The following is a 24376-nucleotide window of genomic DNA, read 5'->3' on the forward strand; positions in this document are numbered from 1 at the left end:
GGAATACTTTGAAAGGCAGTTTATAAATGCAATAAATTATTATGAAAATTCTACTGCTTTTAGGTGCACTTAGTGGTAATTACTGAGTGCCATCAGTTTTTTGTAATTGACTTAGTGAATACATTTCACAGGTGTTAATAATTTTGTGTGCTACTATATACACTCCTAAACATGTATGTTATATAGGTATGTGCATGTACGAAGGTAACTTTTAAAACAATTAAAAAGTGTGCTCAAATGTCACAGTTACAGTGATTGATGAGGGTGTATTTCACCAAGTAATACTGTGGAGTGTTACCATAAGCGGTCCCTTAGAAACAAAGCACCATCTTTCTTACAAAGGGCTGCTGTGACCCTGAGTCTGCCCTTAAATCGGCATTTTAACAGCCCTCCCCCACCCTAGACACACAGGAAGGCTTTTTCCTGGTGAGCCTTGGCATCAAGCGAAGTTCGCTCGCTCTCGTTCAGGAGGCACCTGTTCTGCTGAGCGCGTTCCCGATGTAATGCGCGGCCCCGCGTGCACGGGGTGAGCGCGCTCTTTATGACAGGTCGGAGAGAAGGAAAGAGAGAAGGGAGCGTGCGTTTATCAAGAAGGGGGGGGGACCCAGCTGCAAAAAAAAAAGAGAAACGCGTAACAATGGCAGCATCAAGCACCTTGTTGTAGATGGTGGAGAACAGCCGAAGGGGCGCCATGAATTAGGAATCTGGGGTCTAAAAAACATGACACTACTTTGAAACGTGGGAATCGCATGGAAAAATGAAACGGTTAAAGTCCTTGTTTGTTTCGTGGAATATGAAGAATGCCGTAAAATAAAAAAATGGAGTTGTAGGGGGGAGAAAAGAGCTCTGGCTCCATCATTTCAGAGGCGCGTCCACCTGCTGATACTGGAAGTCCAGGCTGGGAAAAAAAAAACATGGAGAAGTGGCTGCGTTGAGGAAAAAGACAAATTTCCCATTTTGTGAAAAGAGGAGGGGGGAGGGTGGGGGGATCCGGGCGACAGGGAGAAAGAGCGCAGTTTGGGTGCATTGAGAGGTAAGTCGGGTAATGCGGTGCCATTGAGAGTATGGGTTGCTTTATTCTGGAAGAGCTTGCAGATACAGTACTACGGCTACAGCACGATACATGCCTACCACAGCTACACCGGACAAAAAGGCCTTTTAAAAAAAAATCTTGTAACAATACACATAGCACGTTCAACAATTTCGGATACAGCTATGCAGTTCTCACATGCTTTTCTTTTTTTCTGAATGCGATTATTAATGATTGCAATGCAGCACTTCAGTGAACTGTGCATCACCGTAATTGTTGCAAATGTGAGAAGTGCTGAATGTATCATTTCATGCCGTACACGCTTTAATCACGGGACGTTAAAAAAAAACAAATAATGGGGTTATCTTGGAAAACTTGAATGACTTTTGGGGAGCGGTAGACGTGCCGATACCCATGACTTGTGTATACGGATGTTTATTATCTTGTTTTTTTCATCTGGATGTTTGCTATGCGTTAGAACAGGGAAAGTGTTGTTTTTTTTTACCACGTTGATCATCAGCTATCATTTTACAGACTTCCACTTAGTTCCCATGTTGCAGGAATTTGTAAAACGGCCAGAATTTGTCTTTGCATTTGCTTAGAGGAAAACGCAGTATTTGAACAAATCCAGAGCGAGCACGTTCTTTGGAACATGTTCCCCAAATTTAATTGCTGCTGTAGTATATCATGTGTTCAATCCGAGGGCTAGTTATCAAGGTTCTTTAATTAGTGTGCTGGCCTTTTGTAGATGCTGCATTAACGTGGTGTTGATTCTATGGTTCTAGCGAAGTGGTTGTGATAACTGTTAAATGTTGTTTATAAAATACGTAGCAAAGAGAGTAAATGACTGGTACTGATTGTGAATTGTATGGCCGTGCAATGTTACAATAACAAACACTGGAGTAACAAAACCTTTAAGTTGGCAAAAGTTACTTTTAGCAAAAATAGCGTTTACCAGTAGAGATCATAAGTTGTAGTAGAAGTAGCTGTACTCTCCCAAGTTCTCAGTGCACTGATAAAGGATACAAATTACTCAATTGTTCTTGTTTTGGTGCTAAAAAGGGGGGAGTTTTCACGTGTTTTTGTTTTATAATAAAAAAACGCAGTTAGAGGTTTACCAGTGTTAGAAATAGCGAAAATAAAGTTCAGGCGGTATTGGCTAGGCTCTCCTTACACTGCGTTATTTGCTTGTTTGGACAAGTATGGTTATTTTGTTTATTTCTAGTGTTGATATTTGTATGGACCTTTGACTCTTCCAATATCTGAACCTACAGTAACTGAGACCTGTTGGAGGTATTAGTAGGCATTATGTTAATCTGTTTGGTATGGACTTGATGTTTAAAGTGAGAGACTATTCCTTTTTCAGGACTTCATGCCTCAAAGGCCCAGGCAGGGTGGGTACCTGTTTGAGTCGTAGGGAGTTTGGTGTAATGCGGTATCTTAGCCTTTTTTCATCATCAACTTCATGGTGTTCACTGAAGGATAATCCTTTGACTTGCTGCTGACATCCTCCTCAATCTTCTTGCGGAATTGTGCTCAATGAGTTTCTCCTCAAATGCTTTCTTTCAGTGGCTCTAGGCTGCGTTTTAAAATTGAGCATGTTGTTGGAGCATGATTAACAAGTATGTTTTTGCCACAGCATTAATATGTGATTCTGTCTGAAAATCAGTGCATTTTATAGTTTATGGTGGTTATATACCTATACTTCCGTAAAACACAGAGGTGAATAGTATCCTGGTTCAAAACAAACAAGGAAGAGCAGTAACAGACATGATATGATAAACTAAGACATTAAATTAACGTACTGTGAAACTTTGATAACACTGTACCAATTCCAGAAAATGAACTGTATTAAAGGGAGCTGACATTTCTAGCAGCAGGTCCATCTTCCCTTACACTAAAGTTGACTGGTTTTGTTGTCAGTGCCTGTTTTGTGTGAACACAGCATGTTGTGCAGAACAGTGACCCAGCGATTGAAAAACTGGAGTGGTGCTGAGGGGAAATGAGACCTTTCCTGACCAGCAGCCCATATTGGTGGGGGTGTTGAGCTCACTTAGAATACCGGGAAGCATTGACACATAAGCGCATGATTTATAAAGGGGTCCTGCAAGTCATTTAAAAAAACATCCAGTGCTGAATTGCTCTGTGCAAACATTTACAGTAAGATAGGAGATATGAGGTCTTCTTTATGAAAATGCCATGTCGTCACCCCTTATATCATCAGAAGTTTTACTAAAAAGTCTGTTTTAGTAAAAAACAAGTGTTTATTTTCAATACTACAAAGGTTACACATTCTAGAAAAAAAAGCTCTTTTCAAAATTCGTTACGTTCTGCCACTTATTTTAAAAATGCTTTACAGGGCTTTGTGCAATATAAAATCTTTCTTATAATGGGTTAATGTCTCCGTAAAATTCTAACAGTTTTCAAAAATAAAGCTCGCAGGTGTTAGTAGAGTGTAAGTATAAAACTAATTAACTTTTTTTGCACTCTTGTGGTTAAGTGGAAATATTCCTCCTTTTGAAGGGAATGTCGTCAGTGTCTGTTTGATGGGTTTGCCTACAGAATGTATCGGTTGTTCAGTAGGTATCAGTTTTCTGGGAGGGCATCTGTTTTTATTACCATTTAAGTAATTTGAAAAGCGAAATACAATAATAAATCCTCCTTAAAATCTAATGATATACAAGCGGTTTGCTAGATGGCAATCAGTACTCAATATTGTTATGATCCATAAATTGATTTTATTTCGGAGGGGTGAAAATAGCAGTATTATTCATTAGTCTTACAGGGTGTTTGTGGTGTCATACTTTGTCTTTTCAAAAATCAACTTCTTTTCCATATTGTATATGTGGATGTAATCTACATAACTAAAAGTGCTATGAAATAATGCAGCTAAATACAAAAGTCCACATGAACCATAACCAAAATGTTCTTTATTGGCATTTGAGCCTGTTTGGTTAATTGTATTGTAGAACCAGCTGATAATTAACAAATGCTGGTGTTGCGAAAACAATTTGACAACAAATAAAGGGTTCTTGGGATACTAATGTTTATTTTACCAACATATACAGTATTACTAGAAGCTCAGAAATTAATTTTCGTACCTCATACAATATATGTGATGAATGCCGTGATATTTTGTTCTGAGCAGTGTTAATGGGATTTAAAATGTTACCTGGCTTCAAAGGAATTCTTAATTCTAAGATTTAAGAAAGAACATCATGCAAGTAGTGCAAGGCATTAGATCATTCACTTTTGTTTGGTGTTTATTCAAGGCCTGGTGGCAAAAACATGAAAAACTGTCAAGGAAGTTTGAAATGTTTTATGTACTAAATGTTCAGGATAAACTGGGGGAACACAACTTGGAACATTAATTTTTCTTAGAAATAAGAAGACATCTCACAGTCCTGTACAGGTTCCCTGTTTTAGCTTTGAGGTTGGAAGTTAGATGCAGTAGCCTGTGCTCTTAAGTCTCCAGACCTAATTCTTCTCTAGGCAGGGCAGGGATAGGTCAAATATGGTTATGCAGTTTCATAAGTGTGGGCAGTAGGGTTATGTTTCATGATTGAAGCCAAATGGGATTCCTGTGGGAGAAGCTGCTGTATAGATACACAAGAATGATTTATTTATTCTAATCATACATTTTGATGTCTTTCATAATTAAAGGCAGAAGTAGAAGGCTGTAGTAAAACAGGGTAGGTTAAAGAGTAATCCAAAGTTAAGATATATTATAGTATGTATTATGTTTTTAGCTCCAATTTCACAATGCTTTAGAATATATCAGTGCACCTGTCTCAAGAATAACTTTTTGTGTTGGAAAATATTCATGTACCATTTGTGTCTTTTGGGAACAATACAAAAAGTTTGTGTGTCTCACAGCAATAGTCTCATACACTGCATTGCAGAAATTTGCTGTATTGCAATCTGAACTTGCCCCTTATTCCAGATGCAGTCTGCTGAATACATAATATTAGGTATTTTAAATTTCATAGATTATTCAGAGTGAAATGGAAGTTGGGAGAGTTTCGGAACAGATAAACTCATTGTTTAAAGTGAGGCAATAATTAAGTCAAGTTTATCTTTCAAGTACTTTTTTATACAATGTTTGTAATTAGGAATTGTCGGTTATTTTATATTTACCACGGTTAAAGTTGTAAAGGGCAGCACGCTGATGCAGTGCTTAGCATTGCAGCCTCGTAGCACTGGGGCTGTGGGTTCATTTTCACACCTGGTACTGTATGCTATCTGTGTGGCGTTTGCATGTGCTTCAAGTGTTCAAGTGGGTTTCCTCTGGGTGCTCCAGTTTTCTCCCACAGTCTAAGTAGTTCAAGGGAAAATTGACCTTAGGTGTGAGCATCTGTGTTTGTCTGTGTGCCTGCCCTGCATTTGACTAGTGTCCCATCCAGTGTGTACCCTGCCTTGTGCCTGTTGCTTGCCGAGGATAGGCCTTGGCTCCTCTGTGATGCTAAATTGGAAGAAGCAGCTAGAAAATGGATGGATAGAAAAGTAGTGATTAATAGTTTTCAGAAATAAAAAAAAATGCTTGCAGTTTATCCACAGACATAAGATCTCGATTTCGTAAAGCAAATTTCCAATATCTTCTGGGAGAATTTTCTCTGGAGATCCTTTACGAAACCACCCAACAAGGTTCTTCGATCACTAACCTGTTAATAAATCAATGACTGAGACTAGACAAACAGCCAGCTTTCATTTCTGATCGTTGTACATGCAAGAAACAGCTTCATCTCACTAAGACATCAGTTTTGAATGTTATTTTCACTTTGATTCTTCATGCAGTTAATGAAAACTGTACATTTAATTTTTGGGTCAATAGTGAGCTCACATGAACTCCATTGAATATGGTATTTGGGTAAGAATGTACATTTCTTTTTTTTAGTATTAAGCCATCATTTTGGTGTGATAGAGTTTTTAGAGTTGATGTGTTAGAGTGAAAGAGGAGTGTGAAAGTTTTTGTTAGCTGAGGTACAACATTCTGTCCAAGGTATACTGCACAATAGGGCCAGTTTTTCAGTCTGGGAGAGAAATGGTTAAATCTAACATTGAGGCAGTGAAGGGCACCATATTTTTAAAGGAATCATACATGATTCTGAAGGACAGCTGTGTGATTGAAATGCCCTTATTTCTATTAAGCCTGTCCCTCTTTTCATTGAACCTGTGCTCCTTTGAATGGAAGTCCGCAGCTCCTCCAGAGACTTCATCTGCTTATTATACCACTAGTATTGTTTTAAGAGCTGTTCACCTTACAGTATTCATACGTTTTGATCATTTAAACAATGAAACCTACGGGCTGTAATGTTGGGCTGAATAGAAAATTTTGCAATTAAATGAAAAAGTTACAAAATAATAGTGAAAATTGCTACATATTCATTATACATGTGTCAACACAAGTTTGATTTGTAGACAAAAGGGTCAGGATTACTTTTGACAGCAATAGCTTGTGGATCAAATACAGTCTGCCATAAAGGTACTGCCCTGAAGCGGAATGCAAAGGCAGAGAACAGAATATAGCTATTGTGCAGATAGTATTTTAGGTCTATAAAAAAATCTTTTCACTTCAGAAATTGCTGTATGCTTTTGAAACATCAGTAAACGTATAGCATGTTTCCCCCTCTGTACTTAATATGGATACTTTAGTTTCAGCCGTTAGTGTAAATGGTGAGATAAATCAAGATGCATGGTTGCCATGATTTTCTACACTGCAGTTTCAATACCTAGTTTGACCTTCAAACTCTGGTGTTTTACATTAGTGGAATTTGGTGTTAAAATCTGAATACACATATTATAGTGAGAAATGAAGTGGGGAAGAAAAACAGGCTTAACGCTTTATTGCAATTAGCTTTTCAGACTGTGCTGCAGCCTCCCTCTGGTCTTAAACGGTGGTCAGGCTGCTTCTGAGTTTAGAACAGGTTGAAATGCTTGCTACAAAAAGTGGACTGGGCTTCTTTCTGTTAAATACAGTAAGTGGAGATGCTTTGTCACCTTGCTGTGTTGAAACGCAAAGCTAGATAGAAAACCAGTAGTGGAACCAATCCGGACAATATGACTTGCTCTCCTTAAATCAGTGTCTCCGATCGTAATTTTGATGCAGCTGAGCCAATGATGAGTTGCCATGTCTTGGAGTTAGGATGAATTCATATCTCCAGTAGTGAAAGAGGGAAAAACTTTGACTGCAACTCCTTTAGAGCTCCTTAGCCAGCCATCCATCCATATTCAAACCACTTTATCCACTAAATGGATGTGGAAGGGCTGGAGCCTATCCTGGCAAGCAACATGTGCAAGGTGGCACACCCCCTGGATGGGACGCCAGTCCATCACAGGGCACACACAGACTCAAATGTTAGTTAACCTACCAGTGTGGTTTTTAGACTGTGGGAGATAACCAGATCACCTGGAGGAATCTTGCACGAACAAAAGGAGAATGTACAACCTCCACAGAGCTAACACCCCAGGTCTAGAATGGAACCCAGAGCCCCAGTGGTGCAAGGCAACAATGCTAACCACTGTGCCACCATGCCACCAGGAGCTTTTCAGTAATAGTAATTCTGTGAATCAAGCTCAGAAAACTCAGTTTTAGTCAGGCAGGTAAGGAATCAAGTTTTCATTCAAGTGGAGTATTGAAACATTCCTGCTAGTTTATGACCTAGTCTCTCTTAGCTGTCTTGTCCTGCATTATGCAGGTTTAGGTTTTGGAGTTGCTGTGCAGAGTAATTAGGCACAAAGGTAAGATTCTAGTGAGCCGGCTCGACACTTTGATTGCTTTTCATGACCCCAGGGAAGGAAATGAGACTACTCCATTGGGATAGTTTGAGCGCTAAGCTTAACTGCCTGCTCCAGGAGCTGGAGATCTCTGCAATTTGTCTTACTCAGCTTAGACATCAAAATTATTGGTCCACTACAAAACCACTTAGACTGTTCAGCAAAAGCAGTCTTCCATTCCTGCTTTCAAACTTTCAATCTTTTTACTGTAATTGCTGAAGAAAATTATTTTGCATCTTTATTTAAGGAAAAGGGCTTCTCGGCAAATGAAGCTTGTCATTTTAACCTTTTTCATGTTCTTATGAGTGTTCAGAAGATGGAAAGTGATGCTTCTGCTTTAGAAAGTTTCCCTATATAAAAACTCACAACTGTCCTAATATTAAACAAATACAACAGCACGGAGATTCTTTGCAGTTAACTCTACATAGCACTGTAGTCATCAGAATTGGTGACCCGATATTTAATTCTCTGTTGTGTTTCTGACTTAATTAATGGAGACAACTTTTAACAATCCGAAAAACCCAGTCTTGTTAAATCTTTTGTTGCTTTCACAAAATACTGTGCTTAAGAAAGCAATTCTGAAGAATTAGCATTCTGCAGAAGCATGGTTTCAGTGACCCTGCTGTGTGGAGGATTGCTGGGGGTGGGTCTACATATCTTGTTGCAACAGATTTTGTTTTCTTCTTAGCCAGTTACATATAGTATATACTGCACTCTATAGAAAGCATTTTTGGGAACCTTTGGGCTTTTAGGAGACATTATTCTTAGACCATTTAAGAACATTAAATGTTTACACATGAAAGGAGGCCATTGGCTCATCCTGCTCTTTTGTTTCCAGTGAGCTTGTTGACCCAAAGCCCTCATCTTGTCATGGTGCTTTTGGAAGGATCCGATTGTTTGGCTTCTGCAGTACGATTAGGCACCGTTCCACATACCAAAACTCTTTATATAAAAATGTGCTTTATATGTTCTATCCTGAAAATGCTTCCACTTCACTTAGATTTGTCTCCTCGAGTCCCAGTGTCCTAGCTGAGCTCAGAATAGCTCATTAGATGACTCTTTTTCACTTTCTGCCAGTAGTTTGAATACCTGTATCAAATTTTCACAAAGCCTTTTCTGTTCCACATTGGAAACAGAGCTCATTGTGTTCTCTCAGTTCATGCTGTAGCCATCAATTCAAGAATCACTGTGGTTGTGCAACTTTGAACTTTGGCCAGTGCTTTTTTTTTTGTAGAAACGTAAAATTGAAGTAATAAATATGCTTATGGACGTACTTAAGTTTTTAAGCTTTATTTTCATAATAGGAATGATGAAATTTGCAATAACCTCTGTCAGTTCAAGACTTTTTTGTATATTTTCATGTTTTCAATATTCTAGTTACCTGCATGTGATGCTTTATACTTGTTTGTGTAATATGCTGTGTTAAATTGACTGTGGATGATGGCCCACAATTAAATGAGCTGTTGTATTGACCTTCATCCTTCCAGAACCTAAAGTTCTTTACTGATTTAATGGCTATAATAAATTGTATATAGTGCCTTTTAAGATAATCATCTAATTAATTCCTAGTGCAGCTATGGGTTTATGTTTTTACTTTTACTGATTTGCATCAGCTACATAAAACTTGATTAACGATACAGTAGCTTTTGTTTTTAAAAAGACAGCGTGTTATTTTGAATACAAAGATTTGATGGAGAAATTCGCAAGCATGAGAAACAGGCTTCCTGCAGAAGAAACAATTACATTTTACTATGAAATTATCATCCTTTTTTAAAGCTCCATTTTATGAATGTTCTCTGCTATAGATGTACTGTATTCTTCGAGCGGCTCCCAGGAGCAATTTGAAGGAGTCGGTTCCCTTGTGAGAGCAGTGCTTTGCAATAACAGACTGCCTTTTGTATAGTGCAGTTCTTAATGCAGGGAGGCTGCAGTTCACTTTAGTGTCACAGTTTGGGGGAGGAGATTGGAGAAGAAGCTGTGCATTTATTGGCATTGAACAAAAGATTGCTCTAGAGTTACTTGTTGAATGTCTCTCAACCTGTCATTTTCTTAAAAGTAGCCCTAGACTTCTAAAAAAAGCTTTTAACACTACCTAAATCCCACCTTTATTGCCCAATGGACTTTATATTGTTTTCTGCTTGTTCATCCTCTGCTAATTCTTAACTGTCAAGTAAAAGCAAGGGTTTCTTCTCATTGGAAGTAGTGTTCAGCCCACATTTTGTATGAGCAAGATAAGACCGATTTAGGTGAAGCTGTCTTCCTATAACCGACATACTGTTGCAAAATATGATGCAGACTAATAAAAGATGTAGGCAGAAAATCCCTGAGAAATATTTTACTGAAAACATCAGAGACTAGCAAATATAGCTGTCTAAATATTATTTAAAACTAGCATTCCTTTTTGCTGGAATTCCAGATACTTTTGGAAAGCCAGTGTGATGCATTTGGAACTACCAGACAATCTGCTTGTTTGTAAAATGTCTGTATATTTGTGTGTCTTTGTTTTTGTCCACTGCTCTATTAATCTACCTGGTTATTCTTTTTACCTCTGGTGCTCCAGTAATATTTTTCCTTCGAGGTGTTTGTTTGACTCTCATCTCAAATTCCTCGGGAGTTTTCCAGCCCTCTGATAGTCGGCATTTTAATTTAAATGTTATAATCAGCAGTTAAACTTCCCCTTTTATACCATAATTTATAATCACAAGTGGGTAATTAAACAGCTGTGTTAGGCCCCTGAAACTTTCTCAGTGATTTGCTAGCCTGCTAAAGATACTGCAGGGGAAATGAAATCACTTTTTTGTTTTCTTTGTCACCAGGTAGTCTTTTATTTATTAATTTATTTTTGCATTTTACTTCTTATGACTTCCAAAAGCATTTTTTTTTAAAACTACAACATTAAAGATACCAGGAAATCAATCAAAAGCTCTTTTTTATTGAGTGTAAAAGTTTTGAAATTAAATGCATGCAAAAATGTGTAATTTGGGTTGTGTAACATGATTTTGGTCATTACAAGTTCTGATAATTTTTCATTTAGATCAGTTCAAAAGTAGTCGGTATGTCTGAATTTCTGTGCTCCAGTTTGATCATAAGCAAATGGGCATTTTAAAGGCTGCAGATTTAGTCTTGCTTTTATTTAATTAATATTGCGCTTCAGAAACTGTAATGATATAAACTTTTTTCACCCCTGATGTCTTGGTACTTATGGTTTCAGAAGTGGGATTTGAACTTCCACCTCTATAGACAATTGCAACCTTAACACGGAGCCTTAGACTGCTCGGCCATTCTGCCTTATAATGGAACCTTCTAGAAGGAGGAGCTTTAGCTAGAAAAAGAGCTCCACTGGAAAGGAGAAAGCTTGTGTATTACTTCTGAGTAGGAGCTGCCTAGAGCAATATACTTTTTGAAAGTAATCGGTGTACATATTCTTGTGAATATAGTTTTTTGTGTTTTTTTTTTCTTTGGTTAATTGTGATTTTTCAGTATTTGTGCGTGGAACACAGCACCTCACAACAAACACATTTGTACTTTCTATGCAATTGTGGCTGTGCCATCATCATTGCTACACTTCATCTGCGTTTCCAAACTATTCATGTCACAAGAGATTGTAACAGTACTACATAGCGAATGATTCGGAAAGCTTCAAATGCTGGTATTGGGCTGTTGGTCTTATTGCTTTGTCATGTGCTGAGATTCTGCATTACAAATGTATTTCTCAGTTTCAGAAGAGATGTGATACCTCCAGATACAGTACAGCCCAGGGTTCTGGGTGACCATTCAACACAGGAGAGCTGCTCTAGGCCACTGTCTTATTCTTCATTGACTGCAGCTCACCTTGTCCTGAAGGTACTCGAATGATTTTGCACTGCCAGAGTAATTTGACAGCTTAGCCACTCTGGACCCCCTCCTCATTTTTTAAAAATGTTTTTGCTTGCTTGTTCAGGGCATATGGTAACATACAGTACGCTGTATTTATTGGATATTTGCAAAAATAAGATTTCTGTTGCAAGTGTTTACTCATCAGTTGGCAGTTTCATATCTTGTACAATGCATAACAAATGTCATAAAAAACTAAAAGGATACAAAGTATGATTTTAAAGGCTGCTGGAAAAAGTTCTGATAGCTCATCAGTCAAATCCCAAGGGAGATATGATGACTCCTTACAGACAGCATTGTGGGTTCTTTAACAGGCTGTGATTGTGAATGTATTGTGTAGGTCATAGCTACATAGTGTAGGCAGTGTTTGTTCATGGATGGTCAGTAGGCAAAAACAAGTTATTGCATTCTCAAAAGCAAATTTCCTGATTATTATACTGCTACTTTGAAAAATGGATTGCTGGAAAGATGTTACCATTGGACAGGTCCTCCACAAATCTTTAGTTTAATTGCCATTTGATGATGGGCAATGAAGATGAGACTCCCATTACAGAGAAGATTTTACTAGCTGCAGGCTTTGTACGTAAATCAAGATAGTCTAGTGGATATTTCATAACTGTTGCTTTTTTAAAGAAATGTGCAAAGAAAACAGCTGTGTTTTAAAATATATACAGTATGTATACTGTATATTTACTTTTCTCCATTATCGGAGCAATGTTTACACAAAAGTGTGCTTTGTATTATGCTGGATGTCTTTGCAGTAGGAAGCTTATTTTAATCCCTGGACCTTTTTTTGTGTCTTGTTTAGTTTTAAAAAGCATTTCCCTTTTCTTTTATATTTTTATGTTTCTAAAAAATATAAGGTGAACAGTTTTATGCTTTGACACATACAAAAGAGATCTACTTTTATGGCTTTCTAAAGTATGTGTCTAAGTGATGGCTCTGTTTTATTGTATGATGTCACAAAGTGTGCTTTTTAAAGGATCAAAAGAACTTTCAATTATTCAACTTTATTGTATTGTAATCTATGTACACGTGAATCTTGGCTGCATTTTGTAAAGTGCTTTAAGGTGGCTTTACGTAAGAAGGTGTTCACAAAAAGTTGAATTGTGCTGAAAATCCTTGCCTTCATACAGCTGCACTGACTTCTCAGGCATTTGTACCTTCTAATTGAGCACCTAACGTGATTTAACATTCCTTTTTCTTGACGCATGATTATATGTGCATTCTCTACTGTAAAGTAGTGCTGTCCATGAATGACCAAGCTACACTTCATTGAATTTGGCTGCCTATTCTTTAGAATGTAAATTGCTGTCGAAGCCCTCTCTTTCCTCCCACCTGGCACAGTTACATTCTTCATGGGGTTGTCAGGCTTTTGTCCCTTCCTGCTTTCCATACATAATCCCTCTGAGGCTGTTCTTTCTTTCTGCTAACTAACCCCTAGCACACTAAAGCACTCCCCGTGGAGAAGAGGGCTGCTTTTCCTTACGCCTGATAACAGTACACAACACAGCATTCCATTTTGTATCCTGCGTTACTTTAATAGATTTCAGTCGTTAGCATTTCAAAAGCTATAACCCTGAAACAAAGGTTGTTCAAACTTAAGGTTGCAGATTTGGAGCTCTTTCCCTAAACAAGACATGACATTATATTTTATATAGGAGTAGCAGTGATATAGCTGTGTTGTGCAATTATGTTTGTTGCTAAAAACCTACATGGAGACTTTAACCGTAGATATGGAACAATTTGTGTCATAATGTAAACCAAACCAAAGGAAGGTGAAATTACCTGTATATATTGACCAATGCACCGTTGAAGACTACACAATATTTTTTCGATTGTTTACTAGGAGAGACTAAAATGATATGAAAATTAATATGTGAACTTTATCCCATCTGTGTTAGTGCCATCTTATATGTAATATACAATAAAATGAGAATGTAATATGATTAGGATTGTTTTTTTTTTCTTTCCCCTAGTGCTGATTAATCAATTCTGAGTTTTGTAGTTGAGCATCAGTTTTATGTGTTGATCACCTCAGTCAATCATTTTAACCTCCTCCTCAAATATACTGTACTGTAGGTTCAGAGTAAAATCATTTTATACAGTTTTAAAAGTATTTATTGCTTTACTGTCTGCTTCCACAACCACTAAACATGTTTCCTTGTGTTTTTGAATAAATCCTTGAGTTTTGGAATTCTCTTAAAATTGGGGTAAGAGTTCAAAATTCATACAAAGAGATGAAGAATTTTTCACAGTCCCACTGTTGTTTTCAAGGCCAGCCACATCATAAGGTGGCTGTCCAGGAGCAACCTGCAAAAACTGATTTTTTAAGTTACAGACGGTTAATTATGGCGGAATTAAAATGATTCTTGGGTTCATTAGAAAACAGTTCATGACTGTTCATGGTAATCCTTCTAAAAATGTGAGCATTTTTTTAAACCACAGGGGATACCATAGTTTAATTAATTCTTTAGAATACTCACTTACAGATTGGTTTAAGTAGAATTTCATTCTGACCTGGAAGCGTTTTTCAACATATTACCATGTTTATGATTTGCTATACAAAGGCCTATCAAGATGCAGAGAAAAAACATCTTGTTAAAACTATTAGTGATACTATTTTTTCCTGTGTTTTAAGTACATAAGAAAGGTACAAACAAGAGGAGGCCAAATGTCCCATCTTGCTCATTTGCTTGCTAGTACCTTATTGATCTTGTAGCTAGCAGCTTATTGATCCCATCAAGCTGATTCCTGACAGATCCCTGAGCCATTTGTGTAGTCCTTCATGTTGCTTTTGTCGATCTTTTAGGATTTTGCATAAAAACTCCTTATAAGCTACTCTTTTCACAACCGAAGGGATTCAGTTAGACTAACCTGTGTACAGTTTTTCCTTGAGGCCAGGAATTAACCCAATCAGAATTCTTTAATCTCTTTTCTTTTGACTTATAGAAATTTACAAGTATATAGCAAGTGTAAAATGGAGTTACTGATATAAAAAAAAGATGTGGCCAGTAGCCATATCACTCTGCAACTCACAACTGGCAACCAACTGAAGCCGGTGTGAGCCTGGTCAGTACATGGATGGGAGACCTCCTGGGAAAAACTAAGGTTACTGCTGGAAGAACTGTAAGTGGGGCTGGCAGGGGGCACTCACCCTGCACCCAGTATAGTAAAGTATAGTATAGTAAAGACACTATACTGTAAAAAAAAACCCCGCCATCCTTCAGATGAGACATAAAACCGAGGTCCTGACTCTCTGTGGTCATTAAAAATCCCAGGGCGTTTCTCGAAAAGAGTAGGGGTGTAACCCTGGCATCCTGACCAAATTTCCCATTGGCCCTTACCAATCATGGCCTCCTAATAATCCCCATCTATGAGTTGGCTTCATTACTCTGCTCTCCTCCCCACTGATAGCTGATGTGTAGTGAGCGTTCTGGCGCACTATGGCTGCCGTCACATCATCCAGGTGGGGCTGTACATTGGTGGTGGTGGATGGAGTGTCCAGAAAAGTGCTACATAAGTGTTAGCAATTATTAATTATTATTATGTGTCATATATTTAATGCAGTCTGACTTTTGTGCAGTTTTCAATTGCTGTTTAAACTGAAAAATGGTCCAGAGTCATGTTTTGCAACCTGTAGTCCATTACATCCTGTAGTTATGTGAGAAGCAGCATCCAATTGAAATGGGAGATAATAAACTTTTAAAAATTTTTTATGTAGTTATCAATAGTCACAACAGTCAGCTAAATGAACATTCCAACGACATACTGGTAGATTAATTGGCCCTAGATGTGTGTGTATATGCATGTCTGTGTTTGTACCTGTGTCTGCCTTGCAGTGGACTGGCATCCGATATAGATTGTAGCCTGCCTTGTGGCTGTTACTTTCTAAGATAGGCTCAGGCTCTCCCATGATCCTGAATTGGATGAAGTATTTAGAAAATGGATAATGGATGAAATGTGAGTATATTAGTTTTAAAGCAGATTATTTTCACTGAATATGGAAGAAATATAGGAGGTGAGCACTTAAATTGAGATTTTTTGCCCCATAGTTTCAACTAAGGCAAAAGACATTGACCTTACTGGCTGCTGCTCATAGTTGCTACATTCAGTGCCAAAGCCAGGCATGGACAGCTGACCATGTTAAGCGGTTTTTAACTAAATGTCTTCAGTACAGACCTAATGGCCACATTTGGTAGGAGCACACACAATTTGTAGGAACCTAATAACCTGCGTTGCTGTTTTGTGTTCCATTTATTGTGTTTTCTGCTAAACGGATTGTTAAAAAAAAAAACCTGGAGTGGAGACAAAGGAGTGCAGAGGTCTGTTGTTCAGGGTTGGTAGGGAGCAGTAGCCTGTTAAATGCAGGACTCACTAGAAGTGGCACTTCCAAACAGAGAACAGGAGGAACATCCTTACCCAAAGGGTGGTAGGAGTGTGAAACAAGCTACCTTGCCATATTGTTGAAGCCTGACACTGATTTCTTTTAAGAAATGGTTAGATGACATTCTTTGATCAGTTAACTACTAACTGCCAAATGGGCTAGATGGGTCGAATGACCCCCTCTGGTTTGTAACTTTTCTAATGTTCTGAAATAGTGGAGCAGGTAGAAACATTTTGCAGAGCACTGTGGAACGTTGCTATAAGCAGTGAATAAGAGTTGGAAAATGTTTTGCTTATTTCAGGAGCCAGGGATTCACATTGTTTATCCCCTTTAGCTAGCAAGTGCAAAAAATGCTTTAAAAATATCAAGCAAGCAGTTAAGCAGAGTGTATATTTAATATCCCTTACTCCATCACTTTATGATTTAAAGAAAATTGCATAATTTCTAGTTGGTATAAAAACAGCAGTATTGCTTGTTATAAAAACCGTATCTTTATTCTTACCCTCTGATAAGATGTGATCAAATCCTACTGATGTCCTGCTGTATTCCAGTTGCATCTTAACAACATAAAAACAGTTAAAGCTGACAGTGCTAAATGCAGTCTTTGGACTATTAAAATTGTTGAAATTTGAGTCCTGACATACAAATCTTTAATTATTGGAATTTTGTTTGTGATTTCTGGGCAATATGTTTTTGGTGTGGTCATATTCTAATAAAATGGCAAATGTAATTTTATGATAATCAGGAAGGCATGCACTGGTCCTCATTCTCCTCCTGCAGTAGAAGAGTAGTAGTTGTAGGTGAGGCTGATTGAATAATTAGTGATTAAAAAAAAAGTGTGCTTCAGCTGTCACATACAGTTGAGTAGCTCAATAAGACATGCTAAATAGGGGAACTGCATTCCGCATTTCTCAGACCAGTTATGAAATCTCGGTAACAAAATAAATTCGCTGACTTCCTAGAAAAATTTGGCAAATTTCAAATTAAACACAAAATTGTAAACTTTGTGAAAGTACTGTAAGCCGCCATGTCGTCATTGTGATATAAGGCAGCCCTTCCTGCTCACTAGTTGCTGTAATGACTAATGTAATGTTATGTACAAGTGAATAAATTCAGATTTATGCAGCAGGCATTTTGCTGTAGAAATCTTCCAATGTGATCTGCATGCAGCTAACAAATTAGTAGTATTTGTTGGCAAAACCATCTAGAAAATTGATAGCAATATTTCTATTGGATTAAAAGATGTATTCACAAGCCTGCTTGTTTACAATGTAATAGGACTGCCTTACTTTTGTTGCCCCTTTTGAATCACAGTACATGACGCTGCACATAAATGGAGATTTTGTTTACTTTGAGATGTAAATTGGAGGTTTTACAAGTTACTGTGTACATTTTATTGTTATTCTGGTTTGAAATGCACTTATCCATGCTGATTTATTCTAACCTTGATATAAATGTAAAATTAGAGTTGCACTTCCCTTTTAACTGATAGTGTTCAGGACCCCTTGAAGTGAAATCACAATTGCCCTAGTATCCTCTTAGGTCAGTCCTTAGTCAACAGTCCTTAACTTATTTTCTCCCAACCCCCTGTGGCTAACTGAACACCTGTGAGCTTGCTCTGTGATTGGGGAGAGCCACATTGTGTGCACCTTCTGATGCACCGTCTGTGCTGTTTGTGCTGTGGGTTTGCCAGCTGAAAACAAGTATGTGTGTGCATATTGTCTTCATCACATCAGTGCTGGTACAAGATTAGTAATGGTGAACATAATTAATTAACACCTAGTGAACTGCAATTAGGGAGGGTATAAAACCAATTGGCAACCTCACATTTAAAACAAACCAAAAATACTCTGAAAGATCTCATGCTTATGCCATTTTTCAATAGTGTACTGTATATAGTTGGTCCTATTATATGTTGGTGATCACACGCTGAACACTCATTCAAAGAGTGTACACGATTCTTTTCCCTCGCTTTTTGTCCTTCCAGGATACAGGATACAGGTAGTTCCAGGATACTTCAGCGATTATAATTTGCTTCTAAATTGAAAGTAATCACAACGTGCAATTTGAACATTAAACATGAAATCAAAGAAGATGTTGTTACTGTATTACCAAGAGGTATCCTGACAATACAAATGTTTTTATTTGTTTCTTTTGAGAAGAGAAAATAAACAACAGAATAAAGAAATTACAATACAGCAGTCCTTTAAGGCATTCAAAGCCCTCCTTTTTATTTTTAACTTATTTATGTTTTCAGTTTACTTTGTTTTGTCTTTGTGATCAAAAATACTTTCCCTCACTGTTGCAAGAAGCTTGGGGCAGTGATCATCAGTATTATTAGGAAAAGGCAAGTATGCACAAATTAGGATGATGATTTCAAATACTGTGTTAGGGTAGTCAAAGGTATATGTTTTGGATTTTGGAAAAAACACTTTTTGTGTTGTCATCTGATATTGTTATTATTGTCATTGACCCCTCCTGATATACAACGACTATTAGTTTAACAAAGGTTTAATGCTCAGTTTGCAATTTTCTTCTGTTTTAGGATATACATTAAATACCTCTCCCATCTAAATATCCTGGACTTGTGGGGCCAAGTAGCAACCATAGAAAAGACATGGAGTATGTGCATTGCAGTGAGGGCTGATTACTCCTAGACCTGGCTGTGCCAATGGATGTATTGGGTAAGGTGGAGTGCTGAGTATTTATGTATTCAGAAAAGTAGACAGGTTGGAGAATTGCTTATTGGCAAAATGCAATAATGGAAATGTTGATTGTTTAATTTTGTATTCCGAAGGCAAACTGTAGGGATATATACTGTATATATGAATTTTTATATAAATAAATCTTGCTATGATGTCGATGCACATCAGAAAATAAAATCAAGGTAGCATGTTAAGAGGATGGCATTGTGACGCAGTGATTAGCATTGCTGCCTCGCAGTGCTGGGGCCCTGGGTTCAGTTTCACATCTGCATGAAGTTTCTGTGTTCTCCCTGTGTTCATGTAGGTTTGTCTGAGTGCTCCGGTTTTCTCCCACAATCTAAGAACGTACTGGTAGGTTAATTGGCTACTGGAAAAATTGGCCCGGTTGTAAGTGTGGGCACGTTCGAGTCCATGTGTGCCCTGCGACGGACTGGTATCTCATCAAAGGTTTACCCTACTTTGCGCCCATTGATTGATGGGATAGGCTCTGAACCACAGTCACCCTGTATGAGATAATGTGGTTCGAAAATGTGGTTGGATGGTTACAATAAGAACCAGCTCTTAAACATGTGACTTTGTGTTTATTTGGAAAGATCACAGCATGGCATTCTCGTTCTTTGCTTAATCACTCGATTTGATAAATGCACCTAATCAAAACTGAGATGGAGTCCTCCAAAAGCTGCAGTTTTTATGCCATGGTTTCACAGTGTTCAGAGCTCTCCATTTTTGCGTACCCTATTAAATGGCTTTTGAAACTGTCGCAGGCAAGCCAATTAGCAAGGGGTTCTCACAACGGAAATAATGCAGTGTTTGTATTTGTCAGGAAAACAAGGTATTGCTGCAGTCAATAGCGTACATTGCTTGAAAAAATAGAAAGGACAGTCAGCTGTGCTGGTGTGCAATGAGATGGAGAAAACCAGAAGGCTTAGCTGAACATCTGTGTGTTTAAGATAGCATGTGTCTAAGAGAAACACTGCTCTATTGATTTGTTCCATTTTTACTAGGCGAGGATATAAGTGCATTGTCCTTTTGCAACAAGCTTGTTAAATGCAAAGGCTCAGCTTATCAATTCCTCATTAACCTTTAGCACCTTTTAGTGTTCCATGTGTTATCTTTTCATGCATTATAATGCAATGTTTTCCATTTTGTTTCTTGAGCAGGAGAGAAAATACATGCTTTATAGGGCAGTGGTTTCAGGCTTTGACAGTAAAAACAATTTTTTTCTTGCCTTGCAATGGTGGTAAAAAATCCATTGTGTAGTTATAGCTAAGAAACGCTCTTTCATTTTGTGTTTTATTTTACTTTCCCATTTTCAGTGTTTACTCACTACTGGAAGGTACCCGCATAAATGTTTCGCCTTTCCGGATACTGTATTTTAAACTACTTTGAGATGTCAGGCCTGAATATAGAGTTACAAATGGAGTTAGTTTTCAAGGTGGGCAAAATCTGCATTTCAAAGCAATGCCTTGTTGGGTCTATGCATCCCATGTCTGCGCTGTCTGAATTGATGGATATTTTAGCCTCACTTGACGAGGATGAATTGATGAATGAATCATTTTGAATCAGTTCAAACAGATACAGTACATAAGTCTTGGGTTGGGTTGTGTCCCAATTCCCCCAAAAAATGGAGCAGGGTGTCCTGGAGTGGTGTGTAAAATGTGTATTTGATACCCTGCTTAGGAAAGAATTTATTTGATAAAAAGTCATATAACAGTCATGAAGGTGAAGTTTACTGACATCATTTTCTCTGGAACCACAGTACTAATGTCGTTTTTTTTAAAAAAAAATCAGCATAATGTCTGAATAAAGTCATTCATTTGACTGAAGTTTGTCAGTTTAATTCCAAATCTCTGCTATAGCTTACATGACATATAGCGTTGTATACCTCAGTGTTTTAAAATTCGTAAATGTCAGCTGAATTATTTAGTAATGACACATGAATGTTTAATTGTAATGATACAGACACATGAACTACATGTTACATAATGGTGTCTTAACTATAGATACTACTACTTAAAACTGAGCACAAGTAAATTATAAAAGGTACTAATGAAACACTATTTTGTTCTGTGTACCTAATAAGGTGTGATCAAATCTTACTGATTTTTCTGCTGTATAGGCCCTGACCTTAATTTTGTAATATTTTGGATCTTATGAGGCCAGCACCTTCAGAGCAATGTTACAACAATAGTTCATTTTCATCTTCAGTCTCTGCAATGTTAACATGCTGTCCTAACATCGGCATGTATAAGTATAGCATATTTTTCTGAGGAGATAAAAAAAGGCAATTTGTGCTTTCTTTGCAAAAACATGACAGAGCTGGCATTCCTTATTGTGCATATCAATTTAGCATATACAGACTGGATGTTAAATAGACAGCAGTTTGATTAAAAGACATTTTGGGGTTGAAAAGAGGAAATATAGAAATTGTTACAGAATTTATGTTAAGCTACTGTATCTAATCTAAGTTCCTTTGTATAGGAGTAAAGAGCTAGAAAGAACATGTGGAGATACTGTATAGTATATCAGGAATAAGATGTTTGATGTTGCTGAAAACATGTATAGGATATGCAGTATTTATACTGTATATTTTGCCTATGAAGGACCAAAACCTATGTTGCGAGTCCACATTGGCGAAATTAAAAAAAAACAATGTTTGCTAATATGTAAGGTTTTTATGCTTCAGAACAATGTGGATTGAGATATCTACAGTATGTAATTATCCATCCATTTTCTAACCCCATTTATCCAATTTATAGTCTTGGTGGAGCCAGACACTCGCACCAGGGGAAAATTTCTCAGAAGACAATTATTTTCTACCAAGTGTGTCTTAGGACTGTGGGGGAAATTTTAGAGCACCTGGAAGAAACTCAAAAGACCACAGAGAACATACAAACTGTTCCCCGCCCCAGGTCCCGAATTGAAACCAGGTCTCCAGCACCGCAAGGCAGTAATGCTAACCACTGTGCCACTGTGTTCCCCGTTCGTGATTAGGAACAACTGAAATGCAAGATCTCGGAAATGAACCTTGGTGGGATGAGATGTGCTCTTGGTCAGCTCAGTGGTTGTGCCATTGTTAATGAATGTTTTCTGGTTCAGATCGTGTCCTCAGATAGGAATTTAATGAACCTAGTCCAGAATGGTAACAAGTAATTTTTCTTTTTTTCATCGAATTGCTGATCCTTTGGTAGAGATAAAAATAGAAATTCAACATTAACTGAATCATTTGTGTGGCAGTAAATTAACTAGATGGAACAAGTTTTCCGCAAATGAGTTTCAGTTCATTTTCCACAACCAAGTTTAAATAAGATAAATTAATTATTAATTGACTTACAGTATCCTTACCTACAGTGTCATACCTTGCGCATTTAAACTTCTTATAAACTTTTTACTTCATGGGAGTAATTTAAAGAATTACTCTCATGATGTGGGGTAGAACATTTTTGCTACAAAGCAGAATGTTTTGAAAGTTGCCAATTATTTTGTAAAAGCTTTGATTTTTACATTTGCCCTGTTTTCTTGAAGCTTGGTGCCTTTAAAGTTTAGATCTGTCGTGACCGCTTTGACTCTGTTTACAGTTTGGACACATGACGGTAATTTAAAGAAAATCAGAAAACTTTGTTAGTGAGTAGAAATGCCTCCTCCACTTTCCTTGGGTCTTGCACTGGCCTGCGAGATTCGTGTCTTTTAATCCTAGTTTCACATCACACAATGTCTCATTGGACATAACTCATACATACTGTACCAATACTGTCTACTCATAACAGAATCCAGGACCCTCTGGGTTTCTCAGTCAATAAAGATGCTCAGTTAGAGTTCAGGTTGAAAGGTACTGTATATACTGTATATTGGAACCTGGGCTATGTCATAAACTAGCTCTGACCAGGATTCTCCAGGAGGTGACATGCCATTGGCTAAAAGCCTTCATGGTTAGATTTCAGGGATCTTTTAGTTCTGTGGTACAGCAGCAGCTCCTGGAATTTTTTACTGTAGGTGCCTATAAGCTCACAGCAACAGTAATGAAAGGTGCACTACCTCTCCAGTTGCCGCTAGCTCTTCTGAAAGATGATGAGGAGCTGGCAGTGTGTCAGACACCGAATGCCTCTGAGAGGTGGGAATGTCAGCAGAGCAGCCTGCAGGTCCTTGTTCTCCCCACATGTGGTCCAGGAGCTGTTGCTGTAAAGCCGGGATCCAAGCAGCTGGCAAATCCAAAACAGGGGATGAAATAAAATCCACGGAAACCGGTCGATTCCAAATGTCTTTTGAGAGCCAAGTGTTTTGTTTCGTTTGCAAATTCCCAAGGTCGATCCCAGATTGAATTTTATCACTGCTGCCTCAGACTTCAGAAATAAAATGAGCCGTCTCAAACATCTTGTCCCTCAAGTGTAGCAGTAATTTCCATGAACATTGTCATGATTTTATAAACAAAGTAGATGTTTTATTCCCTTTCTGTTGCGGTGCACTATTAAGAAGGTACTTTGAGCTACTGTTGCTTATTGCACTAAACCGAGACTCCAAGAAACTGGGCTCCTGAGTGACTTAAATGGTACAGGAACCCACTGAGAACAGGGAGAGTCAGAGGCCAGCTTGAGTTTGGGCTGTGTTATTAGCAGAGTGTGACAATTGCCACTGGGACTGAATGTGGATTCCTTGGCATTTGTCACACAGCACTTGAGCCTGTATAGCATGCTGGGTGCCTGTGAGGTCACTAGTAGTTTAGAGTTGTGGTGTAGCTCCAGCCCAGCGCCTTGTCTCTGCTGTTTGTGCTGAGTGTTTCCAGTGTGAAAAGGAAGCTGATAATGAACCTTTCTGTGTTAGCAATTGAAAAATTTAAAAGGCCAAATAGAACTATGAGGAGTCGACTAATCTAAAAAAAATGTGTTCTTGAAACGACTAAGCTGGTAAATTTGGTGTCACCTGTTTAAGATGAAAGTGCAAATCATGAGGGGATGACATTGTTCTTCTCTGTAATTATTCTTTGAGTGCTTTTATTAGCTTGTGGTTTCCTGTATACAGTATTGCTGTCTTGGTAGGGCTTAGGGAATTTGCCAGCCTTGCTCTGCAGTTCTTCTGATTTTGCTCTTTCTTTGCCACACCATATTGCGTCCTGATGATTTGATCAATTCCCACATTTATCGCAGTAGGAAGAATAATAATGATGTACTCTTGCCCTGCTACAGATTGCCGCAGTACGGGGATTGTCATGTGAGTTTTATTTTAGTTTTAAGCAAGGTTTAATACTTGGAGATATTAATTAAATTTTTCATAAAGGAGCTGGGAAGGGGGAGCAGCCTTTTCCTTTCAAGCAGAAATGAAGCAGACTTATCCCAGAGAGACCTGGTTTTACCCTCTTCTTTTGAAATCAATTACTGCAGCGAATCTGCGATAGTCTTCAAAATAACATTCCATGCCCAAGTTGGAATTCAAGGTTTTTTTTTTTGTTTCTCCCTCAAGTTTCTGTTATGTGCTGGTATGGATTTGTAAAGCAAACCCCTGATTTAAAGGTACATATTCTGTTGCTGTCACCAACCTTGTATTACAAAATTACTTCGACAAGCGGTAGACTTGAGGACCATTTATGATTTGAAGACAAAACATATCAGTATG

General features: G+C 37.9%; 1 protein-coding gene across 5 annotated transcripts in view; it reads left to right on the top strand.

Moving 5' to 3' along the window:
- The first annotated feature begins 524 nt into the window (after window positions 1–524).
- Window positions 525–24376, top strand: part of nexmifb (neurite extension and migration factor b) — a 169997-nt gene continuing 146145 nt past the window's right edge. For 3 of the 5 annotated variants that reach the window (XM_069193434.1, XM_015351069.2, XM_015351068.2), the window contains exon 1: window positions 525–1033. The gene's annotated coding sequence lies outside the window, so the exon portion shown is untranslated. Of the gene's footprint in view, window positions 1034–18609; window positions 18749–24376 lie in introns of all 5 variants that reach the window. The other 2 variants (XM_069193435.1, XM_015351071.2) reach the window with 1 other exon arrangement.

The sequence above is a fragment of the Lepisosteus oculatus genome, chromosome 8, assembly GCF_040954835.1.
Source record: "Lepisosteus oculatus isolate fLepOcu1 chromosome 8, fLepOcu1.hap2, whole genome shotgun sequence".
NCBI lineage: Eukaryota > Metazoa > Chordata > Actinopteri > Semionotiformes > Lepisosteidae > Lepisosteus > Lepisosteus oculatus.